Source organism: Diplotaxodon limnothrissa, unplaced genomic scaffold (genome assembly GCF_057381915.1).
Source record: "Diplotaxodon limnothrissa isolate DT_005_m unplaced genomic scaffold, D_limnothrissa_male_GT1.1 unmapped_scaffold_6, whole genome shotgun sequence".
NCBI classification, from domain to species: domain Eukaryota; kingdom Metazoa; phylum Chordata; class Actinopteri; order Cichliformes; family Cichlidae; genus Diplotaxodon; species Diplotaxodon limnothrissa.
In genome coordinates, this window is record NW_028188560.1 from 1,333,258 (window position 1) to 1,349,011 (window position 15,754).

Below are 15,754 nucleotides of genomic sequence, written 5' to 3' on the forward strand. Positions count from 1 at the left end.
CAGCAACTTAGTTTTAATATTACTCTTATTTCTCTTTCTGGGTCGCAAAAAACAAAAACAAAACTTTTAACATATTTTCAGGTGAGAATGTAGCTGTGTAAACTTCAAATATCTGAGCCGATCGACACATCGTCTTCAAACCCCCGCGATCTTTCACCACTCGGGTTAAACATGATATATAAGTCACTTTGATAACTTAAAAATGTTATTGTTGGGCTTTTTCAGTGTTTTATTTGTTCGTGAGTAAATCGGTTTGGCTGAGATTAAAGTTATTAGATTAGATCAAATTAAATTTAACTTTATTAATCCCTCGGGAGGGTTCCTCCGGGGTTTTCACACAGCTGAATAAACATCAAACAGAAAACTAATTAAACAAAGTGTGAGACGGTCGAGAGTTTACGCCAGCGCCCGGTTATATTTTAGATAGCAAGGAGCAGACGGCAGTTTCACTCCACTGAGGGAACTCATGACGTACTACCCGGCTTTCTTTAGACCGCGAAGGGCGGGTCCTCAGGTGGAAGCAGCCTCTGAATTTCGACACCCCCGCTGTTTCCGGGCCGGCTAATAATAACGGTGACATTTAACGTATTTTATCCGATAAATAAACCCTGTAAAATGTATTTATCACCCCCCCAACAGCCCTTTTGAATGTCTCCCTAATTCTGAGGTCTCAAGGTTGGGAAAGTATAGCCACCACACCTCACTGTTGGAGCACTTTTTTGCCACATGTATTGCAAACCATGTCTCAGCTGTTTGTGGAGGTAAAATACGTCCGCACAATTACGCTCTGCCATTGTTGTGAGTGCGCGCGCCAAGGGGCTGCGAGACATTTATACAGCCGTATTTCGCACATGACTATGAAAGGCGGAAGAGGAAGTAGTTCCTTTGAATGTAGACAATCCGAATGTTATAGTTTCTTTCCACTGTGTTGCTGTTAATGATAAACTACAAATTTACCCTAAATTACTAAAAAATATCGATATTTTAATGTGAGAATCGATTCTAGAACATAAATGACTGGTATCGGAGGAATCGATATTTCAGGATTGATCCGCACATCACTACAGCCTAGAGCCTGTGAGAACACCGGACTCCTGCAAATCGTTTTCAAACCCTTTCGCTACTCAGGTTAAACATGATATATAAGTCACTTAGATAACTTAAACATGTTATTGTTTGGCTTTTTTTGATAATTTTATTTATTCCTGAGTAAATCGGTTTGGCTGAGATTAAAGTTATAGTTTTTACACAGCTGAATAAACGTCAAGCAGACAACTGATTATCAGAAGTGTGAGATGCTCGAGAATATACTCCAGTGTCCTGTTATATTTTAGATAGCAAGGAGCAGACGGCTGAGTTTATTAAACTTCACCGAAACAATCTGCAAATTTCATTAAAATTTAATAAACTATCATCTTGTCTTTATTTTTAGTTAGCACAGACCTTAAACACTTAAAGCTGTAAGCTAAAGATAGTTATATAAGAGCAGATGCTGCTGGTGGAATAAGCTGTACGTTTTACGTCCAATGGATGCATGATCTGATTAGTCGACTAATCGCAAAAATAATCGGTGACTAGTCGACTATCAAAATAATCGTTTGCGGCAGCCCTATTTTAGATTCAGAGTGTAGAGGAGATGGATCATTGTAATTAAGAGTCATAGAAATCTGAACCTCACTGCTAAACTGGCGGTCTAACTGTACATGTGCTCCATTGCAGAGGTCCTTCCCCTTGAGTGTGAGGATGTTGAAGATACTGGTAGTCCTGATGTGAAAGCAGAGCTTCCCTCCCACCTCAGCATCACTAAGGATGTTATGGAGCGCTGCATTCATCTGCTGTCTGATCCCAGCCTCAGGCTCCGACTCAAGGTACTGTATCAGTAGTTTTATGTAGAGTCAACTGTTGGACTAATAACAAAAATAATCATTCTTGTGAAGGTAGGACCGCCAGCGTTGGTACAATTCATCCTGTCAGAACTGTGTGGAGGACTGTTCAGTGGTGTAATGCTCATCAAGGAAAAACATTCAGTCTGGTCCAGGAGTGAAACAGAAATAAGTCTGTGCTGAAGTCGTGCCTGCTCAGGAGTTTGGGCTCTCAATGAAGACCTCAATAATTAGTTTCAGCTCACATATAATCAGGATCAAAACAGAGATAATTGTTAGGTGTGTTGTGTTTCTTTGTCCTTAGGTACTGGACGTGCTGGAGTTGTGCGTTCAGGTGCTGAATGACAGGGAAAATGAACTGCTGCCTGTGGCTCATCACTGCTGGCCAGCACTCCTGCAGAGACTCACAGCTGATGACCCATTAGCAGTCCTCAGAGCCTTCAGGGTAAGTAAAACAAACCTCTCTTTTCATTACGTGAGTCAAAATTATTCAAGTCGTCTTTAGTTTTAAACTCTTAGTAGTAGTGATGGGCAGATGAAGCTTCATGAAGCACTGAAGCTTTTCATCCAATTGGTTCACCCCAGTGCAAAGCTTCTTGAAGCTTCATTTGCTCTAGTAGGACACCTACTGGACGTAAAAATATTAGTTGGCATGAATTTGAAGAGTGTGGCCTTTTGCACACAGCCTGTAAATGTCAACAACTAAAGGAGTGTGTAAAACATGTATATTGTAGTGATGGCAGCATACTGTGTATATTTATACTGGCAGTATGGAAAATGATTATTTGGAAATGCTTAAAATGGAAATGATCATTTACTGTTAGGTGTGGTTGGGGGTGTGGACAGTGGTTGTGCTTTTGTAACGTTGAGGTATGGACAGCTACACACTGAGGCTTTGAGCCTCAGTCCTGCCTGTTCACATTTTATTCTGTAAAAACTAAATTTTCACTGCTTTTATGACCTTTTAGTGGGGAGAACATAGCTAGGATTTAATGATTTCACAAATCTTTTGAATCCTTTGTCCTCCACAATGCTAAATGGCTGGGAGTCCTCAATCACCATGCTAACCAGGTCTTCATCTATTTGAGATTGTTCTCCTGAGGAAAGACAATAAAGACAAAGCACAAATATAAATATCACACACGTAACTTATTACAGTTGTATAATATTGTTATATCATTTAGTAACATTACTGCATGCTATATTATCATGACATTTGATGGCTCACTTGGTCTTGCTCCACAATCGGTGTTCCCCTTATTCTCATGCAAAGCTCTGTAGTGCCTAAGCATGGATGAGGTGTTGTTGTTATAGCCCAGCTCCCTGGCACATAGCAAACACTTCACCTTGTACAAAAGTACAGACAGCTTAACATAAATTGTATTGCACCATCAGTATTATGAAAATACATCTTCTGTGGAAATTTACATACCTTGTTGGGAGATATAAGATCAAAATGTTCCCACACAGCGGAGGACATCCTCCTCTTCTTAGCTGGCTCCATTCTCTCCTGACTTTCTCTCTAAACCTCCAAACTCTCACTAACCGCAACTCTCCATCAAACACCCACATTTTGAATGAAGTCTGAGGGGTTTATATCGCTGTCATAGCTCGCGGCAAAGTTCGAACCACTTCATGAACCAGTCACGTGGTACAGCCGGGCAGCGAGGCTTCGGACGTCATCATTTTCAGCTCTTCCCATAAATGAAGCAAGCCTCGATACGCGCATCGCGGAAACGCCCCCTCCATTACTCGACACAAGCTTCGAAGCCTCGATACAGAACGTCACATCACTACTTAGTAGTCAAAAAATGAAAGATGCTGCCCAACAACAGGCTTATTTCATTCAGAAATAGTTCTGTTATTTTCTTTTTTGGGTTGTAATGTGAAGACTCTTTAAACTAACATTTCTTCTATCAGCACAGAAAGATCACTGTGTGGATGCCTTCTTAGAGGCTGCTTTTCAAACTGTCTCAGAGAATCACAAAGTAGGACTTTGTGATAAATGAAGCTGATAGTTTTTTGTGATCTTTGGTGCAAGTGTCAGCTGATTCAACTTGTCGGTGTAAATTAGGCTACTCGTCAGCTCCTGTCATCAGCTGGAATATTTTTAAATTCGTTATTCATATTTTCATTGATGAACTGACAAATACAGACACGTTAAGTCTGTAAACAGTCATTTATTCACTCAGAGCTGCTGCTGGGAAATTGTTTCATCAGCTTTTGGATATATACGAGTTTTTTAAATACTACAATTCATCCAGGAGTATACAACGGTAAAGTTTTATTGAATTTTGACAGCTTGCTGCTTTTGTACATTACATTTTTGTACATTACATGCCAGGTGCTGTTTGTGCTGGGTGAAAGATGTGGGGACTTTGTGAGGAGAACTGTACCTGGGCTCTGGCAATGATCAAAGCAGCCACAACATGGACAAATCAGAGCAAGACAACTATTCTTAGTATGACGCCTCACTTTATGGAGATTGGTGCAACAAGAAGCCCATTTATGTAAAACCACATTGAAGATAGATTACCTCTTATCTTATCTTATCTTATCTTATCTTATCTTATCTTATCTTATCAAAGCCTATTTGATTACACGGCTGTAACTTTCTTGTAGGAATAAACTTAATGGTTCTTCTTAAATGAATGAGTTATAGTCAGCTTTCTTCCTGTGATTGAGACAACAGCAATACAAGTTTGTGTCTGTACTTTAGTACAGAGATGAAGACGTCTCTATACTAAGGTTAACAATTAGGTTGTTAGCCTGATTTGACATTAAAGCTGTGTGTGGGGAGATGCGTCGTCAGAAAAAGCCAAAAAAGTCAAAGAACTCATTGAAACTCTTTCACCACCAGGTGGAAGTCTTGTATAACAATGAAAATCAACCATTGGTATCATCGTCAGGGCATCTCTGTTTTATTATAAAAACCTTAAACTGTGAAACAGTTTGACATCCTAAATGCATGACGGTGATGTTATTACTAAAAATGCCTCTTCACTGTGGCAGCTCTGTCATTCAACATATTTTAAACATGACTTTGATGATACGGACCACAGCCAGCTGTGCCAGCAGGATGCTGCTCAGGTCCAAACTGCACACACAGCTACGACTGCAAGCAGCTCTTCTTATACCCAACTGAGAAACGTGATTGTTCAATCAGCGAATCATGAGGTGACAGCGAAGGAGGCCGTTTAATTGATAAGATCAGAGAAGTTGTTGTTGTTGTTTTTGTTTACTTTGTGCTCAACATACTCCCATTAGCATGTTGAAAATATTCAAGGCCTGCAGGCTTCTGCCATTACATTCCCAATTATGCAATTATGAGCTGCTTGTGTAATTTTTGGTCACCTGCGCAGTGTATTAACACAACTGATCTGAAATCACAGAAAAACAAAAAATCCGAGTAGTAGTTAGTAGTACCACAGACACGTTTAGTGAATTATTTTCATAACTTGAAATGCAAATATAAATTGTAAATTTTGAAAACTTGTGCACAAACTTTGTAAACAATAAAGTTATATACAACTATTTATCTAAAAATGCAGCCAGTGCATGTAGTGGGGTTTTTTTGGACAACCATTAAAAAGTACTACGATAGCTAAAATGAGAGAACGATCAAGTGTCACAATAAGATGCCACACAAATTATTTGTGCCTGTAAAAAAATAAAAAAATAAAAAAATAGTTTGTCCGCCACAAGACAGAAGAGAACTCCACAGGGATCCAGTTTTCCATTTGGAGACAGTGTTTACATTGCAATCTGCTTTTGTGACATTCATTAGTACCCTCACCGACACTCAAAACAAAGCAACGAACACACAACACACTAACTATAAGCTCCACGCTAAACGTCACAAATCTTTCACATCTCAAAACTCTCTCTCACTGCCATCACTCCCAAAACTTTCCCCTCTTCCTAAACAACCAAATCTCACGTGTTGCCATTTTTTTTATTGCTCAACATGGTACATTTTTCCACCAATAGGAAAGAGGTGGCTTTTTTTTTCTTTCTTTACTGTTTCAAGTAATAATTTTACACAGGTAAAACCATTACTTGAAAATGATTACAAACACTGATGTGAAGCTATTGGATGCCTGACAAAGGATAAATGGGGACAAAATACAACACGTGGTATTTAATGGTAAAATAATGTCTTATCACATTATAATTAAAAATCAGAATAATCAAATAAGTACAGTTGAAGATCACATGAAGTTGTCTAAGGAGCTTTGAAAAGAAAGCAACTAGACTTTGAATAGTGGGTTAAAGACCCTCTTAAGTGACCATCCCCACTAGCGTTTAAATACACGGGACTCTGCACCATTTGGTCTTAGAAGAGAAGAAGCCTTCTGAACCAGGTGAAACATAGAGGAGTCCAGTTGTTGTTTTTTTCATGCTCTTAGACTACTGTGACCTGGATGACTGAGAACCTACACTGACATTACATGAAGCTGTTTGCTGATTACATAAATTTTAGTTTTAACCTTTCGGGCCCTACATGGTCAGGCTCCTCAGTATATGTCTGACCTGCTGAAACCTCATTCATCTTCCCGAGCTCTAAGGTCATCAGGTCAGAGTCTGCTAGCTCGTGGTGATCGGGCCTTTCAGGCAGTGGCACCACGGTTGTGGAATTCTCTTCCACTGTTTTCACACTGCACTGACTCCATTGTTTCTTTTAAAAAGCAGCTAAAGACATTTTTATATACACAAGTTGTCAACTAATTAGTTGTTTTTATGTTGTTTTACATTGTTATTTCTTATATTTTCATTCTTATTCATTTTCATTCTCTGTATTGTGAATCACTTTGTGATTTTTATCTGTGAAGCGTGCTATATAAATAGATTTTACTTTACTTTTACTTACTTACTTTGCCTTTGTACATAAAAAAACAAACAAACATCCAAACTCTTGCTAACGATAACCATCTTAGCTCTTATCTCCTCACTTTCAATTTTTGACAATTGTTTTGCTTACACCGAAGTGTTGTATGTAATATAGAATATATACAATACCAGTTATTGAACATGAACTGTTGTGCACATCAATTCATGACACAACAGAATGACAGCAGGAAGCCACATACCAGTTACAATACCAGTTATTGAACATTACAGAACATTACAGAGTAATAAAATCCAGCCTCCAATAAACAGATTATCACAGTATGTTGCTTTAATACCTAATACTCCTCTAAACCTGGCTTGTTAGGACATGTCTTCCATCACCCTAACAATGATTATGTGTAATATGACAGAGGGCTGTCATACAGTCCAGTACAGCGATCAAGAAAGGTAACAAATATGTAGTGTTGTCTCCCTCTAGTGGCAGGAAATAAGTCTTAAAATAGCATGTGCCAAGACCTTTTTGTTTTTTTCCTCTTAGTCTTCATAGGATTAGTTTGCAAGTTCACTGTTTAAGTGTTTATTGTGAAAATGAGATAAATGCTGAAAAATAGTGGCAAATAAAAACTAGTCCCTTTGGCTAAAATAACATCAGTTGGTTGGTGCACAGCAAGAAAAAAAAAAGGTGTGTGTGTGCAGGGGTGTAAGGCCCAGGGGCCAAGCAAGGACTAATCCGGCCCAAAGGAAAATGTGAGGGAGAACACAAATGTTGGACATTTAACTGTGTTTTATAAGTTTTGCATTTTCCTCTGCTGATAAAGACCTTCCTCACAGCTATTTAAATTATACCAAAGTAATAAATAAATGATTAAATGATAGAAATCTTCCTGTTATTTCACAACTATAGAAATTTCAGATTTTACAGTGATTAAAAGCTTTCTCTTTTTTAATTATAATGAGATATCTCTACCACATCAAGGCACAAGCAATAGAAAAAGCCTTGTTAAAGGGATACCTGAACTTTTACACGTGTATTTCCTACACTTTATGCCCCCAAAACGACTTAAAACTATCTGTGCACAAGTAGTACACAAGAGCATTGATACATTTGATTTTTAATATTCTTTTATTGTCCGCAACTCATAAACTATACTAAAACATAATGACAGCATAACCTTTTTGTCAGTTTGTGCTCATGTAAATGTGTTCATATACATTCAAGTGGCTTCAAAGTGCTTTCTTCAAACATGACACCTGACATACAAAAAAGTGAAACAATATTTGCACATTTAACAATATCCAGACCACTGCTGTGCTTGTTTTGGCTCAGCCAAACAGTTAAGGTGTGCTTTACATCCATGTCTGTCCACTCATGATATACTATACATATGTAGTTAGTTATGGCTAAAAACTCTCCTTTGATTACTGACTTGCATTCGCTTCATCAATGAATCAGAGTGAACATTTGTCCTAGATTAACACTGTAGGGTCTTTACCTTACAATATGACGTGCCTTGATAAAAGATTTGTTGACAGTGGTGCTATATGAATAAAACTGAACACATCTAAAAGTCTTCCGGAAATTTGGCTTTATTAGAACAGGATGGATTGATGACCACAGCCCTCTCAGCACAGGGCTGACAGGACTTTTCCCCATATAGTAAATAAAACACAAAATAGATTAAGACAGAATACTATACCAAACTTAAAGATAAAAGGGCATTAACTGTTTTATCAGCTCTTGCTTTTCAAAGACAATGAGGAGCAAAGTACAGTTAGAAGTGTTTGTTCTGATGGAGACTTTTAAACTGTAAACAGCGGCTAAGTGAACAAGAATCTGTGTCCACGAAATTGGGCAGTGACAACACTTAAACACCATCGTCCAAAATCCTCAGTGCAACCCCTTATCAAAAAGTTTGACATATTTTACAACCATTAAATGTTAGAGAAGCCTCTGAAAAAGAGGTCACAGTTACTACCTCAGCAAAAACCTCTGCTTATGCTCACAGACCCTAAATCGTAACAAATAAGACAATAACAACAACACGAGTGATGACAAAGTGACACCAAAGGTTGGTGAAGAGCAAGCATGAAGTGAGACATTGTGTGCACACTTTCTCTTTTAAAAAGTATAATGCTAACTCTTTTTGGAGCTGGGTAGGTATACTACTGTATATGCTGAATTTACCAAACATGCTCAGCTGCTGGAAATTGATAAGCAAAGTGAGAGTGAAGACGAGGTGAAACCAAAACAATTAGCTGAAAGAATCTAAAATGTCCTCTGGGTTGTTCAACATTTAGAACAACTCCCTAAAATGTTTAGATCACAGATTCTGTGGGTTTAAGATTTGTGATCATTTCTGTGAGGAAAACAGAAGAAAAATGTTTCCCGTGTGAGCTTGGCTACTATTGCCGTGCGAATTGTGAAGACTGTTATTTTTAGATAAACAGTCAAAGTGTCCCAGTGGAGGAAAGCATAGCTGTGACATGTAACATTTTAAAGCTTGTCTTTATTTATTTTTAAGACTGTACATGCCACATTAAAGACCCATGTATTTTGAACATGCGTGTGCCATGTGTGTGCATTCAACCTTTGCGTTTGATAACATTCTCCCATTTCTGTTGTCGGAAATATTTATGGTAAGTCCTCATTTGAGCATGAAGCTCAGACGGACAAGGTACGGCACGTTTTTCTCTTTCTAAACACAGGATCTGGGAGGCCTCCCCGTGCACGCATGATCTGCCTCTCCCCTATACCCTGCCCCAATTTATATGTTTATATTTAGGCCTGATATTAATTTCCATCACCACCATAGCTTGGAGTTATTTATTTTTAGACAGCAAGGAGCAGCTTGAAGTGAGCTGTGATATGTAAATTGTTGTGATCCATTACAGGTGTCTCAGCGCCCACACACGGGACACATGGTCTGATGTTTAGAGAGAAGAAGATGAAAAGGGTTCAGCCAGTTTGGCAGAAATCTCTGCACACGAGTGTTTATGGAAGCTAAATTTGATAACAATGTATCAGAGCTGGAGGTAATTCAAGTTTTGATATAAATATTTCTTGTCACCACACCAGACTGCAAAGCAAGTTTAGCACAGCCAAGGGTTTTCTTTCTTTTTTTCTTTTTCTTTTTTTGTTAGCTGGGATAAACCCCAGTCAGAGCTTCATGAAGACAGTTTTAGCAATTTGATCCATTCTTTGCATAAAGTGGAAAAACCAAGTGCCACCTTCAGTCAAGAGCAGGGGTGGGAATTTAATTTACCCCAAAGGGAAATTGGGACTGTTGTGGAGGGGCACACCGATAAGCTAAACTCAATTCTGCTAAATACTAATTTTATATCTTTCTAAAACTGCTACCGGTAACTGTAGATGTTACAGTTTAGCAATGGAAAAGTGAAATGGGCATATTAAATGGACATATATATATATATATATTAGGCCTGGGAGCTTGAGGGTCCTGCGCAGTATCTTAGCTGTTCCCAGGACTGCGCTCTTCTGGACAGAGATCTCCGATGTTATTCCCGGGATCTGCTGGAGCCACTCGCCTAGCTTGGGAGTCACCGCACCTAGTGCTCCGATTACCACGGGGACCACCGTTACCTTCACCCTCCACATCCTCTCGAGCTCTTCTCTGAGCCCTTGGTATTTCTCCAGCTTCTCGTGTTCCTTCTTCCTGATATTGCTGTCATTCGGAACCGCTACATCGATCACTACGGCCGTCTTCTTCTGTTTGTCTACCACCACTATGTCCGGTTGGTTAGCCACCACCATTTTGTCCGTCTGTATCTGGAAGTCCCACAGGATCTTAGCTCGGTCATTCTCCACCACCCTTGGGGGCATCTCCCATTTTGACCTCGGGACTTCCAGATTATACTCGGCACAGATGTTCCTGTACACTATGCCGGCCACTTGGTTATGGCGTTCCATGTATGCCTTGCCTGCTAGCATCTTGCACCCTGCTGTTATGTGCTGGATTGTCTCTGGGGCATCTTTACACAGCCTGCACCTGGGGTCTTGCCTAGTGTGATAGACCCCAGCCTCTATGGATCTTGTGCTCAGAGCTTGTTCTTGTGCTGCCATGATTAGTGCCTCTGTGCTGTCTTTCAGTCCAGCTTTGTCCAGCCACTGGTAGGATTTCTGGATATCAGCCACCTCCTCTATCTGCCGGTGGTATATACCGTGCAGGGGCCTGTCCTTCCATGATGGTTCCTCGTCTCCCTCCTCTTTCTTGGGTTTCTGCTGCCTGAGGTATTCACTGAGCACTCGGTCAGTTGGGGCCATCTTCCCAATGTATTCTTGGATGTTCGTTGTCTCATCCTGGACTGTGGTGCTGACACTCACCAGTCCCCGGCCCCCTTCCTTGCGCTTAGCGTACAGCCTCAGGGTGCTGGACTTGGGGTGAAACCCTCCATGCATGGTAAGGAGCTTTCTTGTCTTTATGTCAGTGGCTTCTATTTCCTCCTTTGGCCAGCCTATTACCCCAGCAGGGTACCTGATCACGGGGTGTACGTGTTGATGGCCCGGATCTTGTTCTTACCATTCAGCTGACTCCTCAGGACTTGCCTGACCCTCTGCAGGTACTTGGTGGTTGCAGCTTTTCTAGCGGCCTCTTCATGGTTCCCATTCGCCTGCGGGATCCCCAGGTACTTGTACCTGTCCTCTATGTCTGCAATGTTGCCTTCTGGTAGTTCAATCCCCTCAGTTCTGACTACCTTCCCTCTCTTTGTTACCATCCGACTACACTTCTCCAGTCCGAATGACATTCCAATGTCATTGCTGTATAGCCTGGTAGTGTGGATCAGTGAATCGATGTCTCGTTCACTCTTGGCATACAGCTTGATGTCATCCATGTACAGGAGGTGGCTGACAACTGCTCCGTTCCGTAGTCGGTATCCGTAGCCAGTCTTGTTAATGATCTCACTGAGGGGGTTCAGGCCTATGCAGAACAGCAGTGGGGACAGAGCATCTCCTTGGTAGATCCCGCACTTGATGGTGACTTGTGCTATGGGCTTGGAGTTGGCCTCTAGTGTTGTACGCCACATCCCCATTGAGTTCCTGATGAAGGCTCTTAGGGTCCCATTGATCTTGTACAATTCTAAGCATTCCAGTATCCAGCTGTGGGGCATTGAGTCATAGGCCTTCTTGTAATCAATCCAGGCAGTGCACAGGTTGGTCAGTCTGGTCTTGCAGTCTCGGCTGATTGTTCTGTCTACCAGTAGCTGGTGTTTTGCGCCTCTGGTATTCTTGCCAATCCCTTTCTGTGTCCCGCTCATGTATTGACCCATGTGCCTGTTCATCTTAGCCGATATGATGCCTGACAGGAGCTTCCATGTAGTAGGGGAGAGCGGGGTAAGTTGTCACACGGGTAAGTTGTCACACGGGTAAGTTGTCACACTGTTCATAACTCCAACACTAGAGGCTCTATCTCAAAAATGAAATAGCCACTTTGTGTGACTTCTTCTTCTATAGTCAACCTCCTGTTCACATGTAGTCAAGACTGCTCTAATCTGAGGTGAGCACATCTTTTTTATTTTTTTGACCTAAAAGGAAAAATAAATCACTTTAAATTTTCATCAGTACAACTTTGTTAGGTATAGATGTTACAAATTATTATTTTACACAAAATAGAGGAGACATTAACGTGTCTTTTGATACTTCAGCTGATGTGCTATGTTGAGCTAACCCTGACATTTAGCCAAAATTAGCATAAATGTCAGTTTGGGGCAAGTTGTCTCATTAACTTTGGGGCAAGTCGTCACATGTGACAACTTGCCCCAGTACAAATAAATGCTCCAAAAAATTGATATTGTAATTCATTTGTATTTGTAATAAGGTTTTTGAAGAAAGGAAGGAGAGGCAGGAATTAAGGAAGGAAGGAAGAAAGTAAGATGGTTCGAAATTATCAACGAAAGACAGAGCGTGGCAGAACACCACCTGACATTATGTTAAAGGCAGTCAGGCAGGTAAAGATGCAGAACAAATCAATCAGAAGTACAGCAAAGGATTTTGACATAAATTACCGTACTCTAACTCGGTATTGTCAAAAGATTACCAGAGAAGAAATTGAAAGTCAGACAGCCATGCCAACAACAATGGTTGGTTATACAACGCCAAGGAAGATTTTTTCCCCTGATTTGGAAAAGCAGCTTGTTGAATATATTACTAGGTCAGCTGACATTTATTTTGGTCTGTCACCAAGTGAGGTCAGAAAGCTTGCCTACCAGTTTGCTGTGGCACACGAACTGAAGTTTGTGCCTTTGTGGGCAGAAAAAGAAAAGGCCAGCAAAGAGTGGTTTACAGGCTTTTTAAAGCAGCATACAACATTGTCACTGAGAAAGCCAGAAGCAACTAGTCTTGCCAGGGCAAGTAGCTTCAACAGAGAGAATGTCAGTGCTTTCTTTGACAACTTAGAGAAAGTGTTATGCAAATATGAGTTTGGACCAGGAGACATTTGGAATGTTGATGAAACTGGGGTCACCACTGTACATAAACCAGACAAAGTGTTGGCCAGACGTGGATTCAAACAAGTAGGGTCATTGACCTCTGCTGAAAGGGGAACCCTTGTCACACTGGCCTGTTCTGTCTCAGCCATAGGGAATAGTTTACCTCCATACTTTATTTTCCCACGTGTCCACTTCCGTGACCATTTCCTGATCAACGGGCCACCCGGCAGCAAAGGAGGGGCAAATTCCTCTGGATGGATGAAAGACACACACTTTGTTGACTTCCTGCAACATTTCAATGAACATACAAAGTGTTCAAAGGAGAAGCCCTGTTTACTCCTTTTGGACAACCACGAGTCTCATCTGTCCATTGATGGACTCAATTATGCCAAAGAAAATGGCATAATCATGCTGTCATTCCCACCGCACTGCTCACATCGGCTCCAACCATTAGACAGGTCTGTCTACGGGCCACTAAAGAGGCACATCAACAGCACGTGTGATGCCTGGATGAGGAACAACCCTGGGAAGACAATGTCTATTTATGACATTCCTGGGATTGTGGCAATTGCATATCCTCTGGCTGCAACCCCATTGAACATTCAGGCTGGTTTTAGGGTGGCTGGGATTCAACCTTACAACAGAAATGTATTTCTGGAAGCCGAGTTTGCACCATCCTACATCACAGATCGCCCTATTCCGGACCCTGCCCTGCCAGGCTCCAGCACCAACTCTGCACTGCCAGGCCCCAGCACTACCTCTGCACTGCCAGGCCCCAGCACCAACTCTGCACTGCTAGGCCCCAGCACTACCTCTGCACTGCCAGGCCCCAGCACCAACTCTGCACTGCTAGGCCCCAGCACCAACTCTGAACTGCCAGGCCCCAGCACTACCTCTGCACTGCCAGGCCCCAGCACTACCTCTGCACTGCCAGGCCCCAGCACCAACTCTGCACTGCTAGGCCCCAGCACCAACTCTGAACTGCCAAGCTCCAGCACCATCTCTATCACGAGCTCACCCTTACCCAGCACTGCAATTACTGACAGCGGACTACCAACTCCAGAGGACATCCGGCCATATCCAAAAGCTGGCCGCCGAAAACCATCCAGCAAAGGAAGAAAACAACGCAAATCAGCAATTCTAACCGACACGCCAGTGAAGCAGCAACTAGAAAAAGAAAAGAATAAGGCTGAATCTAGCAAAAAGCTGTTTCAAAAGAGAGGGACGCGAGGGGGGGAAACATCTGGACCTATGAAGAACAACGCAGCTAAAAGAAGAAAAATAATTCAAGAGTCATCATCAGATGATGAAGAGTGCTTCTGCCTTGTCTGTGTGGAGCCATTTTCAAACAGTTGTCCAAAAGAGACCTGGGTAAAATGCGTAAAATGCAACTAATGGGCCCATGATGCTTGCACCTCAGGCCAGGCAATTTATGTGTGCCAGAATTGTGACTCTGAAGTTGAGTCTGATTAATCAGAAATAGGGCATCTGTTTTGTTCAGAGGATAAACATGTTAAGTAAAGCAAGTTATTTGCAGCATTCCATTCATTTATGATGGATTTATGTGCAAGCCAGAGAACATTTGAGTTTAAAGTTCAAACTAAAGTTTTCTTTCTACTAACTTCCAAAGACTAGAGAATATGGTGAAGCATGTCTTCCCTTTGGCTTCACCTGCACAAGTGCCAAGGTAGGTCTCCCCTGCAGAATTGGTTTTCCCTTTGTCGGGAGCAGCACTGGGCTCTCCAAATCACAGACAAACAGTATCCCACATTCTTGATTTTTAGTTCACAAACACTTGTTGTAATGACTAACTACTCCTGACATTTTGGAGATGTTAGCTCTTTATACAGTAAAGTTACAGTGGGATACAAATAATATCAGGCTGATTTGTTCCCCCTGTCGAAATCACGGAAAAACGGCATTCCACAGTTGTTTATGTTTTTAAGCCCATTTTGCACAGAGAGGCATTTTTTGATTTGATAGCAATGTTGAATATTATTACACAGGAAAAAAAACAACTATACGTAAAATAATCACACCGTGACGCCTCTGCCTTTCTAAACAGAGTGACAATAGGTGCGTGTGTAAATGTAAGCGCATAAAAACAGAAGATAGTCAGATTAACAGTATTTTGTCTCTATCTGCCATTCTGCAATTCATCTCATGTAAACAATAACGTGGTGCACAGCGTGACGTGAGTTTGGGAACCACTGCATTAGAGGATAAACTTAAAGTAAGAATAATCTATTATTTATGCAGTCTAGTATAGTATATTAGCCTCAAATGAGGCATAGACAAAGCAACCATATTCTAATTAATGAATTAATGACTAAAACTAATAGACACCATTCAAATGTGTTCTAAACTTTCAAAGGTTTATTGACTTTCAGCTGCATCCATGAATACCAGTGAAACAGGACATCTGCCTCACTAAAAAGTACAACAGAGCGGCAAACACAAGCAAGACATAGAAATCTTCAGCCTTAACTAGAAGGTGAGTGATCGTAGGATTGCACACAGCAGAATTACTCACATGCACACATACACACACACAATGATATAGAAGAGAAAGATAG

The 15,754-nt window shown here is 41.1% G+C and overlaps 1 pseudogene; it reads left to right on the forward strand.

Annotated features, from left to right (window-relative positions):
- LOC146606827 (tonsoku-like protein) overlaps positions 1-14,573 on the forward strand; it is a 36,045-nt pseudogene extending 21,472 nt beyond the window's left edge.
- The last annotated feature ends 1,181 nt before the right edge of the window (positions 14,574-15,754 follow it).